At 38.9% G+C, this 15047-nt stretch overlaps 1 protein-coding gene across 1 annotated transcript in view; it reads left to right on the top strand.

Moving 5' to 3' along the window:
- The window catches only part of LOC140467337 (C4b-binding protein alpha chain-like), a 113566-nt gene that overhangs the window by 14330 nt on the left and 84189 nt on the right, over nt 1–15047 (top strand). The window lies entirely within an intron of this gene.

Here is a 15047-nt window from a genome sequence, read left to right as displayed (position 1 = left end):
ACATATAAATGGAAAGCAGGAATCATCAGCAGTGCTTCGTCTGACGGCTCACTTAAGTTGTTACCTAGTATGGTGATGAAACGTCTGAAAATGAACCTTCCTGCTCAGCGAGCAAACCTAAAACCAGAATCTCAACCTGAGGTAAAATCTTCTCAAAACTCGCTAGTATACAATGCTTCCAAATTTTGTATCATCTGCAGTATATCATCATTATCACCAAATTATCTCCAAAATTTACATCATTAATAAATATCGGACAAAAGAAGGGTTACAATAATGATCTCTAGGGAGTTCCACAACAAGTCATCCTCCAGCCTGAACACTATCTAGTGACCACCATGTTCCTATTGTTCAAACAATTTTTTAATCCATTTTTTGCTATCTCCTTTATTTTATGAGATGCAAATTTTCCAAAATGTTGGTTGTGTAGCATTGTATGAAGTTCCTTTTGAAAGTTCATGCACACATCAACAGCCTATGTTCATCGACCCTTTCAGATCTCAGCAAGTTAGTTAAACATGGTTTTCCGTTTAGAATTTGATGCTGGCTCTTCCATCTTTAATTATGTGACTATGAATTCTATCCTGATTGATTATTTCCAGAAGCGTTCTCACTACTGAAGAGACGTCTATGACAAGAAAGATGACTTGGAATCTCTGTTATCAAATATAATTTACGAAAATGTAATTAAAAAGAGTGAAGATAAAGAAACTGAACTTGACATGTTTTTCTATCTCCTTCAATATAAATGCAATAAGCACATCTTGTATTGAAAAAGGCTACTCAGAAACTGAATTAAAACCAATACCAGAGTGTTATTTAAAGACAAAATATTAATGGGGGAATAAGGTATCAGCCAAAAATGAATGAACTGTACTCCATCAGGCAGTAGAACAATCTGAGTATTTTAAAAGAATGTAATGAGTTATTCAAAATTTGAGCAGCAGGTCACTTGGGTGTTACAAGAACTCGGCTATAATGTGATTTTTTTTTATTTACCAGCATTACATAAGAATGTGGTCTAATTTTGGCAGACATGCCATATATGTCAGGCAATGGTGAAACTCCATGCATCCATAAAACCTGTGTTTTTATTCCCAATACCAGCTTCCAAAGAAATATCCAGCAAGGTTTTATTCAATTGTTTAGTGTACCTATCTTAAAATCAGGAACTGGAATTGATATCTTAAAAGAAATTATGGATATTTCAATAAACTTTCATGAAATAGTGTCTTTAGGAAAAATTACAATGAGAATGATGGAGGCAAAGTTGTTTACTTTTAAAGCATATGGATTAGTCAAAGAAATATAATCAGATTAAGGTTCAAATCATATGTCACAAATATTCAAAACAACACTCAATAGTTTGGAAATAAAACATTTGTAGCTACTTGGCTCAATGAGCATGCTTTGAAGTTGGGTGGAAACAGGGAAGTAAGTGAGACGGAGCAGGTGAAGCTGAAAGACCAAGTGCAATGCACAGTCTTAGCCTGGACAATTCAGAAGATCCCAACAGAAATGGCCAATTTTCTTACAGTTTTTAATGTATCATATTTAAATAAAGGTAACAACATCTAATTATGATAGAAGTGTTTGAAATGAAGGACGGTCCCTAGCTTAATTTAATTCTGTTAAAGGGAGTGATTTGTTTAATCTGGAGAGATATTGTGACAGGATACCTTAGACCAGTGTCCTTAATGACTACGTGTGCAAGAAGTGTACCCTGTTGCAGCAACTGACTAACTGCTTTTCAGAGCTGGAGCTGTGGGTGAACTCACTGTAGAGCATCCATGATACAGAGAATGTCGTGGATAACCAGGTAGTCATACCACCAATTAGGATTACATGGGCAGAAAGTGAATGGGTGACCATCAAAGTAAAAGGATCAGGGAGGAGGTGCAAGATTCCCCTGTGGTCATCCCATCTCAAACCATTATATTGCTTTGGATACTGTTGGCAGGGGGAGGTGATGGCCTCTCAGTGGAGAGCAGCATCTGCCAAGTTCATGACACCATGGATGACTCTGTTGCACAGAAGGGGAGGAAACCGAGTACCAGGACAAAAGTGATAGGGGACTCAATGGTATGGGGTACAAACGGGTGCTTCTGTGGCTGCAGATGTTGCCTCCCTGATTTCATGCTTAGGGCTGTGTTGAGCAGCTGTAGGATGTTCTGGAGTGGGAGAGTGAACATCCAGTGATTGTGGTACACATAAGTACCAATGACATAGGTAAACAAAGGAATGATGATCTAAAAACTGAATACATGCAGTTGGGCAATAAATTAAATTGCAGAACCTCAAGCATAATAATTTCGGTATTACTCCCAGTGCCAACTGCTAGAGTGGGCAGGACTGTGAGGATAGATCGGATGAATTCATGACTGGAGAATTGGTGTACCAAGGAGCAGTTTAGATTCTTAAGGCATTGCAATCATTTATGGAGAAGGTGAGACCTGTACAAGTCTTACAGGTTGTACCTGAGCAAAACTGGGACAATTCTAGTGGGGGCTTTTGCTAGTTCTGTTGGAGAGGTTTTACACTGTATGGCAGGGGGATGGGAACCAAAGTCAGATTCAAGTCAGAAAAACGGGACGTCAACCAATTGTGATGTAGTTAGCAACTCAGAAAGACAAAAGAAGTAAAGATTAAAAAGCATCTAGCACAGTAAATTTACAGGGTTTAGCTGTTGATTTACCTCCCCACCCCTATCTGTGTTCCACAGAGACCAATCCCTCCTCAACTCCCTCATTAGATCATTGCTCTGCACCAAACCACCCTCTACACCCGGCACCTTTGCCTGGCGCCACACAAGGTGCAAAACCTGTGCACACTCCTTCCCCCCCTCCCCCGTTACCTCTGTCCAAGCCCTAAAGAATCATTTCAAATCTGGCAGAGATCTTCCTACACATTCTGACACATTTACCACACTTGTTGCTCTCGATGTGGTGTCCTGTACATGGGGGAGACTGAGTGCCAATTTGCAGAGCAGTTCAGGGAACATCTCTGGTTTGCATGCACCAACCAACCCCACCACTCTGTGGCAAACCACTTCAAGATCCCCTCTCACTCCCACAGATATGCAAATCCTGGGCTGCCTCCTCTGCCAAATCAATGCCACCCGCTGACTGGAGGAAGAACACCTCATCTTCTGCCTCGGGATCGTATAACCTCACGCCATCAATAGTGACTTCCTCAGTTTCCAAATCTCCCCACTCCCCACTTCATCCCAGATCCAACCCTCTAACTTGGCACCTCTTGACCTGAACTACCCACCTATTCGCTCCACCCACTCTACTGGCCTACCACAATCACCTATTGACATCCTGCTCACCTTGCCCCCAGCCTCACCGCCCCATTTAATTCTCAGCTCCGTTCCCCCTCCACATTCCTGATGAAGGGCTTATGCCCAAAATGTCAACTCTTCTGTTCCTCCTGTCTGACCTGCTGTGCTTTTCTAGTGCCACACTTTTCAACTCTTGCTAAATCGGCTAACAAACAGGACTTTATTTGTTGCACTTAGAAATACAAAAGGGGCAGTCACACTACTAGGAGTATACGACATACCTTCAATAGGAGGGAGATAGAAGAACATTCATGTTGACAAATTTCTACTTGTAGGAATAGGTGACTAATAACAGGTGAAGAATTTAACTATCCCAAAATCAACTGGGTTTCAAGCAAGAGAAGAGACATTGAGAATGAAAAATTCATGTACTGTGTCCAGGAAGTTTTTCAAAAAATACAATTCTGGAATTAGTTCTGAAAAATGAAGATAGACAAGTGGGTGAAGTAACAGTGAGTGACCATAATGAGAATAGTGACTGCTATTTGGTTAGGTTTAGAGTTATTATGGAAAAGGACAGAGATAAAGCAGGAGTAAAAGTTTTAAACTCAGGGAAGGCAAATTTTATAGTGTGGCGACAGAAATGATAATGGTGATGATAGAGTGGCTTCAGTGCCAGCTTCGATGGGTCCAGTCCCGAAATCCTTGCTTTGATGGCCTCAGGGGCAGCTTCTGCGGCAGTATCCCATGGCCACTCAGTAAACCCAGATTGCTGCGGAGAGAACAGAGGATGAACTTTGCGCCAACTTTTCTCAATTATTTCTTATTATAATTTCTGTAATTAAAATCGTACCAAATTGTAGCAGCTTATAAACATGTCACTGTATTTTCATAAATATGTGTTACAATAAATTGCTATTCTCTAAATGTGAGGTAAAGCATTTAGAAAGGTCATCAGTAAAAAGGAATACAAGATAAATGGAAATGTACTGGGAGCGGTAGATGAAGAGACAGATCTTGGCGTGCAAGTGCACAAGTTGCTAAATCTAGCTGTACAGGTTGATAGGATTATAAAGAAGGTGTATGGATGCTCTCCTTCATTTGCAGAGAAGTAGAGTACAAAACTGGGGACATAATGATTAAACTGTATCAGACACTGGTGATTCACTACGTGGGGTATTACAGGAAGGGCTTAATTGTTCTGGAGAGAATATATAGAAGATTTATTAGAATGTTACCAAGCCTGGAAAATTGTAGCTACAAGGAGAGATTGGAGAGGTTGGGGTTGTTTTCCTTGGAACAGCAAAGAGTAAGGGGAGACATGATTGAGGTACTCAAAACTGTGAGGGCTAGAGATGGAGTAAACAGGAGGAACCTGGCAGAGAGTTCAAAAACCAGGAAGTCATGAATTTAAGGTAAATGGCAGATGGATTAGAAGGAACGTAAGAAAAAATGTTTTTACACAGAAGATGGTGGCTGGCAGGAATTTGTTGCCTGAGTTGGTGGTGGAGGCGGAGACTCTAAACTCTTTGAAAAAGTTCCTGGATCTCCACTTTAAGCATTGTAAGCTGCAGTACTACAGACGATGTGCAGGAAGATGGGATTAGGAAGAGTGTATTGGGTCAGCACGGACAAATGGTTTGAATGCTCCCTTTCTGTGCTATATCATTTCTATGTTCTGATCTTAAAGAACCTTGGAATGATGACATCAAACTTTAAAGGTCATAATTGGAACTTACTATCTCCTCATATTATATTCTAAATGGAATAAAGGAATTCCTTTGTTATTGTTTGCTGGTAGAGATGTGTCTAAGTAAGTCCACAAAATTCAGTCTTTTTGAACTGATATTTGGAAAAAAAGAGAGAGAACCGCTTAAATTGGTAAAAGATACATTTATAATTCAAAATTTAGAGGTTATGCTTCCAGTCTATTTTTAACATTTCAGAACGTAACTAAAGCATGTGAATTAACCAAAAAGCCTTTATCAATTGTTAATGATGGGAAGACAAGATAAATGGCCAAAGTTTGGAATTTTCGGAAAACTATCAAGAGTTAGGTTCATTGAGGCTTGTCAAATCAAAAAGAAACCCATTGATGCGAAATATGTAGTGAATGTTCTGGACTGGAGAAAAACAGCGAGTGTGTCATATTAAAACATTAAACTGATATTATGAGAGGGAAGGTGGTTAGGAGAAAGGTATAGTTATGCTGGTGAAAGAAGTAAGAAAGAAATTAAAATATCTGGACAACTGGAAGAAGAATCAGAAATTGAAAATTTATAAATTGATACTCCAGTAATCAGATTAGATAATATGAAATTGCTTAAAAGGTTAGTTGAGATATTAGGCTATCTTCCAGGAAACTGTAAGGGTAAGTTATAGAGACTATTACAGACTCATAAAGTGATTTGTGCAAACAGGCCTGGAAAATCATTTTTGGCTTTGCATGATTTAATGTAGAGGAAGTGTCACCCAAACAACAATATTCTTACAGACTCAGTTCATCGAAAATTGACCAGTAGAACTTTATAATACCGGATGCACTTTATGAATGTAAAGTAATGATGTTTGAAATGAAAAATGTAGCAGCAATTTTCAAAAAGTTAACCAACACAGCAATTGGAGAATTGTATATTGTATTCAGTCAAACCTGTGGGACAGAGGGCCAAGCATGAAAGAGGAACTGAAGGAAATCCTATTAGTCAGGAAATGGTATTCGGACCAATTGTTGGGATTAAAACCTGATAAGTCCCCAGGTTATAGGCCAGTTATAAGCCAGTTAGCCTATTATTGGTACGAGGGAAAAATGCTGGAGTCAGTCATTAAGGATAATAACCGAGTGTTTGAAAAGCAGTGGCAGAATTGGTCCTTGTCAGCATGGATTTGCTAAAGGGAAATCATGCTTGACAAATCTGAAATTTTTTGAGGATGTGACCATAGAGTCAACAAGGGTTAATCAGTTGATGCTGTGTATCTGGACTTTCAAAAGGCTTTTGGCAAGGTTTCACATATGAGATTAGTAAAGAAAATTAAAGCTCATGGTATCATGAGCTCATGCTCATGGTATTGACATGGATAGAGAACTGGTTGGCAGACAGGAAGCAGAGACTTGGAATAAGCGGGCCCTTTTCAGAGTAGCAGGCAGTGGCAAGTGGGGTGCCGCAAGGCTCAGTGCTGGGACCTGAGCTGTTCCCAGCGTACATTAACGATTTGGATGAAGGAATTGAATGCAATATTTTCAAATTTGCAGATGACACTAGGCTGGGTGGCAGTGTGTGCTGTGAGGAGAATGCCTAGAGGTTGCATGATGACTTGGACAAACTGGCTGAGTGGGAAAATATTTGGCAAATACAGGAAGTCAGATTATTATCTGAATAGTGGCAGTTTAGGAAAAGGTAAGTTGCAACAAAATCTGGGTGTCATTTTGGAATAATCGCTGAAGGTTGGCATGCATGTACAGCAGGCAGTGAGGAAAGCTAATGCCATACTGGCCTTCATAATGAGACAATTTGAGTATCGAAATAAGGATATCTTGCTGCAGTCATACAGGGCCTTGGTGAGACTACACCTTGAGTATTGTGTGTGTTATTGGCCTCTTAGTCTGAGAAAGAATATTCTTGCTATTGAGGGAGTCAGCAAAGGTTCACCAGACTGATTTCCCGGGATGGTAGGACTGACATATGAGGAAAGATTAGATCAACTAGGCTTGTATTCGCTGGAATTTTGAAGAATGGAGTGATTTGGGGAGAGGGTGGTTCTCATAAAAAAAACATGTAAAATCCTAATGTGACTGTAAAGGCTGGATGCAGGAAGAATATTCCCGATGTTGGCGAAGTCCAGAACTAGGGGTCACAGTCTAAGAATAAAGGATAAGCCATTCAGGACTGAGGTGAGGAGGAATTTCTTCACTCAGAGAATTGTGAACCTATGGAATTCTCTCCCACAGGAAGCAGTTGGGGCCAGTTCATTAGTTATATTAAAGAGGGTACTGGCCATGATCTTTGTGGTTCAAGGGGTACTGGGAGAGGGCAGGAATAGGATACTGAGATTGTATGATCAACCATGATCATATTGAGTGGTGGAGCAGGCTCGAAGGGCTGAATGGCCTACTTCTGCACTTATAGAACATAGAACATAGAAAAGTACAGCACAGAACAGGCCCTTTGGCCCATGATGTTGTGCCGAGGGGTAATCCTAATGTAAAAGAAAATAACTTAAACCTATGCACCTCTCAACTCACTGCTATCCATGTGCATGTCCAGCATATTTTCTATGTATCTATGCTTCATTCAAATGTTCAATCGGTTAAGACCTAATTTGGCTATAAATCTATCTAAGATTGAACTTGTCAAAGCAAAAGTGATCTATCTTGGCCACACTGTGATACAAGGCCAAGTTGCATTTAGAAAGCCAGAAATAGTAGTAGTTTGGATTTTCCCATGCTAAGATGAAACATAACATTCTAAGGTGTATCAGGAAATATGAATATATCATTAAATGAACACAGAATCTGAATTATAAAGAACTTGATGATAGGAAGTGAAAATGTCTCAAAGGGATACATTTTCATTCTTCTTTTGGGGAAAGGATGATGAAAGATATATAATTTATGTGTTGTAATATTATATTTGAAATTTGGATTTAGAAATAGAAGCAGATGAGTGTTGGCTATTTTTGTGAAGGGATTTCCTTTAATAAAAGATCAGGGAATGGTGCCGGTGTTGGACTGGAGTGTACAAAGTTAAAAATCACACAACATCAAGTTATAGTCTAACAGGTTTATTTGGAAGCACGAGTTTCGGAGCCCTGCTTCTTCATCAGGTAGTTGTGGAATATAAGATTTTAGCTCACAGAATTTATAGCATAAGTTTACAGTGTGATGTAACTGAAATTATATTTGAAAATGACCTGGATTGTTTGTTAAGTCTCTCATCTTTTAGAATGGGCATGTTGGTTTCAGTTATTTCATATGTAAATCCCAGAACTTCCTTAAAGTTACATTCTCAAGTGAGCTTTAACGATAGGTTCCATGTTGGCTGAGGTAATGCATTGAAGATGTTAGGTGCTCTGTGTGAGGCTGTCTGTGCCCCAATGTTCAGACTGATTCTAATCTAAAAAAGAGATTTAAAGAATCTTTAAAGGCTCATGCAGTTTTTGCGCAAAATCAAATGTAATCCTGCAAGTATAAATTCATCCCACAAACTTGTGTATGTGTGTGCGCTGTGGTGGGGGATGGGGCGTGTATGTGTGTCTGTGAATGTGTGAGAGTGTAAAGGGGTATAAGTCTGTGAGAGGGTGCGTAGGAGTGTAAAGAGGTATAAGTCTGTGAGAGGTTGCGTAGGAGTGTGTGTGTGTATGTGTGTATGTCTGTCTGTAGTGTGACATGGGTCCTGGTTGAGGCCATCCCCATGGGTAGTGAACTTGGCTATCAGCCTCTGCTTGGCCACTTTGCCTTGTTGCCTGTCCCGAAGTCCGCCTTGGAAGATGGTTACCTGAATATCCGAGGTCAAATGTCCTGGACTGCTGAAATGTTCTCCGACTGGGAGGGAACACTCCTGTCTGTTGATTGTTGTCTGGTGTCTATTCATCCGTTGCCATAACCTCTGCTCGGTATCACCAATGTACCATACCTCAGGGCAAATCCTTGCTTGCAGCGTATGAGATAGACAACGTTGGCTGAGTCACATGAGTACCTGCCACGCACATGGTGGGAGGTGTCCCCCGTGTAATGATGGTATTGCAAGTGAGTGCAGATCCCCATGGTGTTCATGGTAAGATGTTTATGATGTTGAGTTTATGACAAATTAGGTAAACCTTTAAGGTTTCAATTCCAAAGCAAATTTAATTTTTCTTTTCATTCCAGCTGAATAGTTTAGTTTGTTAATCTCCCAAACCAGGAGAGTTTGATTAGAAATCTGCATGGTATTAGAACTGAGAAAGCTCAGGATCTCAGATGTCTGAACAGTTCAGGCCAGCAAACTTTCAAAGGGCCCATCAAATTGTCTCCACAATCTATAGCAAAGAGGCTACAAGGATTCAGTTAAATAGATTAGTTAAATTAGTTCGGAGAGGTGTATTATTTCTTTAGACACGAGTTGTGTAATGTATAATATTGAGAAATAGATTGAAACTGGTTTTCTTTGATTTTGAGATTGTTTGACCTGTCTTCTATATTTAAATATCTTTGAAAACATTATTTAGTGTAATAAACTTCTATTTTGTTCTTAAAGAAAATCTGTAATCTTGTGTGAATATGTCACAGTGAGTAACCACTGTGTGAACAAACTAAAGACAAAGAAATATTATGTAAGAAAATTATATAGCACTGCATACAACATTGAGTAAACTGTTTACATCACAGCAAAGCCTTGATTTCTTTCCTTCATCCATCTTACATGTGAACTTAGGAACATTGTTATAGGAATAGAACATTCAGTCCATTAGCCTTGCTTCTCCACTGAATTCGATTTTTTTTCTAGTCATCTATTTCAATGTTATTTTACTCTACTAGATCCATATTCTTTCTTGTGATTAGTTCCCAGTAATCTATTGATCTCTGTCCTGTACGTTCTCGATGATTGGCCTTACATAGCTCTATCAAGTTAGAGAAGTCCAAAGATTAACCACCTCTGAGTTAAGAAATCTGAGTCTTCTCATCTGAGTCTTAAGTGGCCTAACTCTTGCCCTGCAATTATGTCCACTGGTTTTAGATTCACATCTCAATCCAGGGTAAGTCATGACCTGTAAGCATTCTGTAAGTTTCAATGAGGTCACCTCTAATTCTTCAAAACTCAAGGAAAACCAGTGTCCACAATCTCTCCTCATAGGACAATCTTGTCATCCAGGGATTAACCTGGTGAACCTCTATTGCACTTCCTCTATGGCAAGAATGACCTTTCTTAGATAAGGAGATCAAAACTACGTATAATACTTCAGATGAGGAGAGTCTCAGCAAGACTCAAAAGAACTGCGGAAGGATATTTGTATTCGTGTACTTAAATTCTCTTGCAAAGAAGACCAGCATATCATCTAATTGACCCATGAATAGGATCACTTAGGTCCCTTTGGAACCTAAGCTTCCCATGTCCTTGTCACATAAGAATAGTCTTCTTTTCCAATTTTTTTTTGCCAGCAGGATGAATACATTGTGATCAGGGTTGGAACATCAGGAATAGAGAATAGGCCCTTAAGTCTGTCACGTGGTTAATTTATGACCTAATTTCATTTATGCAGTCTGCACTGTATTTCTCAATATATTTGGTGAGCAATAACCTACCAATTTCTGTTTTCTCATGTCAGTGTTTGTCTAACATCATCATTGTGTGAGAGATGTTTCTTAATTTCAGTCAAGAAAGGGCAAGTTTTAATATCCAAACTTTGCCTTTGGACTTGGAACGACTAAAACAGCGGAAATAATTTGTCTCCACTTATCCCATCTCTTTAATATGTCCTAATACCTTGTAAATTTTCATCAAATCATCTTTTCTTTTATGCTGCAGAAAACTAGAAAATTGTTGAAGGATATAAATGCAGCCAATCTTGATAGACCGTATTTTGTTTTTGGTTTTAATGAGATGGTCTTTCACAGAAAGATAAGTATGCAATGATGCATATTTGGTTTTAGCAAAAAGGCGAATGTTTATTACTGAAAAAAATGAAGATAAGTATTAATAAACCAAACTGTTTACATATAACACACATTTAAAAAATTCAAAATTTGTCTGACAAATATAATTCCATTAATCTCCATTACATCTTTCATAGTAATCACATGCAAGAGGGAAGACCCTTCTGTATTCCACATAGGGCTTGACTTATCTATGGCTTCATTTCCCATTCGTGACAATCTGATTACCCCTTCCTTGATTCAGTATGTAACTGACCTTAACTTCATGTAACTTCTCCAGAGTTTTAACCAAATAGTTCAGATCTGGAACTTTTACACTCAACTCCTTACATTGAGGTTTTCCAAAATTGAACAATTCTATTTTCTCCCTTTCTTAGGAGCAACTGTTTTCCACAGCCAGCTTCAGCTAAAAATCTGCAGAATAACTCAATCAGAAACTTAGAAAAAAGGCTTTATTTCCAAGCTGTGGGTGTTACCCTAAATCAAATGAAAAAAAAAATCAATCCCATACCTTCTAAACTGGAACCTAATCTCCCAAAGTAAGCAAAAATCTATTATTCTCTATGATGTATTTCTCGCTGGCATAATTGGAATTGTTGGAGAAACTCCGCAGGTCTGGCAGCATCTAGATGCTTTCAGTTCTAAAGAAAGGTCACTGGACTCAAGGCGTTAATTCTGATTTCTTTCCCCAGATGCTGCCAGACGCCCTGTGTTTCTCCAGCAGTGTCTACTTTTATTTCAGAATTCTAGCATTTATAGTTCTTTGATTTGTTTTAGTATTTCTCTCAGTTGTGTTTTGAAGTAAATCACTATGACTACATAAGCACTTGAAAGTTAATAATTAACTCCTTCAGATACACAGAAAATCCATGTCATGATTTCAAATTGAAAAATCCAAACTAAAATTAAATTATTTTAAAGCATATAAAAATCATGCATCTAAAATTATGCGATATAAAGGGGCACAGTGAATCTGCAATTAATACCCATCACTGTTTTTAATTGAATGCGAAATTAAATAATTCTGACTGTATCAGGGAAACATGTCGACAAGATATGCCTTTTCTTTTAGAAATATCGAAGTCCTGTGCTACAAACTGTCCACTTCAATAAATAATAGTAACCATCTGAATTCCAGTTAACCCAAGTGTGTGCAATGGAATTCTTTATTTTCATTTGCTTATCTGAGGAGACTGAGGACATGATATTATACATAATTATTAATTCCTTAGCATCTTTGTTAACAAAGTAATACAAGTTGGACCAATGGAAGGATAATCTATCTGTGTCAAACACTTATAAATTCACACAAAAGGTAGTTCTGTTGCTGAATTTTAACAGATTATTCAATTGGCTTACATGTGGTTAATTTCTCCCATAATTTAGATATACATAACTGTGAATTGTTAAATTCACTCTCCAAAATGGCTGTGTATGATGTAGTTGTATAATGATAATGTTACTTGGCTAGTAACCCAACATCCCAGGCTAATGCTTGATAGAAATGAGTGGAAGCCCAACTAGGGCAATCTAAATTCATGAAGAAGGGCTCATGCCCGAAACGTCCACTCTCCTGCTCCTTGGATGCTGCCTGACCTGCTGCGCTTTTCCAGCAACACATTTTCAGCTCTGATCTCCAGCATCTGCCGTCCTCACTTTCTCCTCAATCTAAATTCATGTAATAAATCTGAAATAAAAAGTAGTCTAATAGTGATCGTGCTACCATGGCCAATTGTCAAAAGGAAATGTTCATGAGACTCCAGATCCACAGTAATGCAGTTGACTCTTAAATGCCTTCTGAAGTGGTCTAGCAAGCTATTCACTTGGTTGTGTGAAACTATTACATATTTTCATAAAAGGAATAAAACTTAACAGATCACCTGGCATCGACCTAGACGCAAGAACCAAAAATGGCAAACCAGTGCTGTTAAATCTCAAATTGTGGAGATATGACAGTATATTGATTAAGGATGATCAGCCATGATCATATTGAATGGTGATGCAGGCTTGAAGGGCAGAGTGGCCTACTCCTGCACCTATTGACTATTGTCTCTTTAATAAGAATTGCTTTTTACCACAATAGGGAGAGCTGACCTACAGACTAATAAACTAACAGTCTGACATAGCCACATGCATGGAATCATTTTACAGACACCATTGCAGATATTGCCATCCATGTTAATAGCCTGTCTCACCAGAAAGACAGACTCACCAGAGGTGGTGACTAAGTGGTATGTAGTTGGGAGGCAGTTTTCCTGTGATGCCTCAACATTGCCTCTGGACCTCATGAGGTGTCACTGAGTGTGGTAAAACATTGGTTAGGAAGTCTCCTAATTACCAACTATCATCTGTTCTCAGCTGATGAATCATTCCTTCTCCACGTTTCACACCAATTCTTAGAAGTACTGAGGATGACAACAACTCAGTTCGTACTCTATGTTGGGGAATTCAATGTCTAACACCAAGAATGACAGCTGAGGCATGTTTTTGTCAACAAGGCAATGCAAGTATTCATGATAGAACGCTGTTGCTTTGGGAGGAAGGGTTTGTAGGCTACATTCTGTCCAGGGGTGAGATCCAATCTATCCAGAGTGTGGCTTCTTTTGTGTCTAGGGATGTGTTTGGAAGTGTTAGGTTGTGGAAGGTATGGTGACAGTTATAGTGGGGATTTGGATATAATATTGTGGGAATCAGTAGCTCAGGGTTAGGCAGTGTACAGTCTCATATGGTCAGGTCAAGGAAAGTGAAGGTTGCCATTGGCATTGATTGGGAAAGGTATGGTTTCAAAAGTGGCAATACGACCTGGATTGTTGATAGACTCCAAGGTCAAATGGGGACATCAGCTGTCACATGGATATGATTGTCAAATACATTGGGGAGGGTGCAACATCACAGGGGAATAGGGAAAGCTAAACAATGAGGAGGGTAAGAGTGGAGGGGGGTATCTGGTGGATGAAGGGTGAACATCAAACAGATTTATTCAAAAGTCAAAAACAGCAACACAATTTTCCTTTGACTTTTAAAAGGCTATATTTAATTTGGGAGGACTTTTTTTTGAGGAGAGCAAAGTTTCAGCTTAGATTTTCTGATTGACTAATCATGTGTGGGAAATCCTGATCAGCTGACTTCAATTCTCATATAGCCAGCATAGCGATACAACTCATGGCATCACATTTCATTGAGATCTCAGAAAATCATGGAGCAAAAGTAAACTGTGATTTGATTGCCACCTTTTAATGCCTTAGCTATGTATGGTGCAGTTGAGGAAGGGGGATACATGAAATTCATAAGCTGCCCCTTTGGTACAGGCCATTCTGTACAAGAGCTGCAAACTTAGATATCCTGGCTTAAAGCTGAAATGAGAGAGGTAGGGCTGATGGGCAGCATTACTGGAAGCTTGAGCATGGAAAAACAATACAAGGATGACTTGGCTGCAATATTCTTGAAAATGAGCTGACTGTTGTGGATAGGTAGGCTCCAAAACATGCTTTAAGTGACTGAGTTGTATATGCAGTCTGCATTAATGCGTTTGTTCGTTTGCAGTGAATGGAACTTTGAAGCCACAAAGGAGGAGTTTCCTTGGTACAGATGATAGTTGAGGTAAATTCCAGGATGAAGAAAGGAAATTATCTGAGAGATTTTATCTTTTGTTCCTGACCTTTAATTCTGTTGCATTTTCTGACTGGGCAATGATAACTTTTAGGTTGCAAAGCTGAGCCCTGTAGCACCTGAAGTTACAGATGCCAGTTCAGTGTCAAAATGTTCCTTACCATACGCAAGTGGGGAAGTCTTGCTTGTGACTAAGAGAGCTATGAGCACACCACTTACTTATAGTTATGTAGTAGTTATTTGATCAACTAAAATTATAACAGTGAAATCTAGCGCATTGAAGATCTCATTTGAAAAAAAGTGGAAAGGAAACCAGGGATGGAAAATAACATGGAAATTATTTTCTGATTAACAGAATTCTTGATCAGGTCCAACTCAAATCAAAATCAAGGCCTTTCAGGAACAAAATATGGAACTCTTGTTATACCAGAACTAGAACTTTCCAATGCATTTGACATGATTGCGGAAGCTACCTCAGATTTACATATTAGTAAATTTTATTGATGTCCACTAAAGACAGAGCCATGC

The sequence above is a fragment of the Chiloscyllium punctatum genome, chromosome 45 (assembly GCF_047496795.1).
Source record: "Chiloscyllium punctatum isolate Juve2018m chromosome 45, sChiPun1.3, whole genome shotgun sequence".
NCBI classification, from domain to species: domain Eukaryota; kingdom Metazoa; phylum Chordata; class Chondrichthyes; order Orectolobiformes; family Hemiscylliidae; genus Chiloscyllium; species Chiloscyllium punctatum.
The sequence above is the reverse complement of the archived record's forward strand: the minus strand, read 5'-3'. Positions and strand labels throughout refer to the sequence as shown.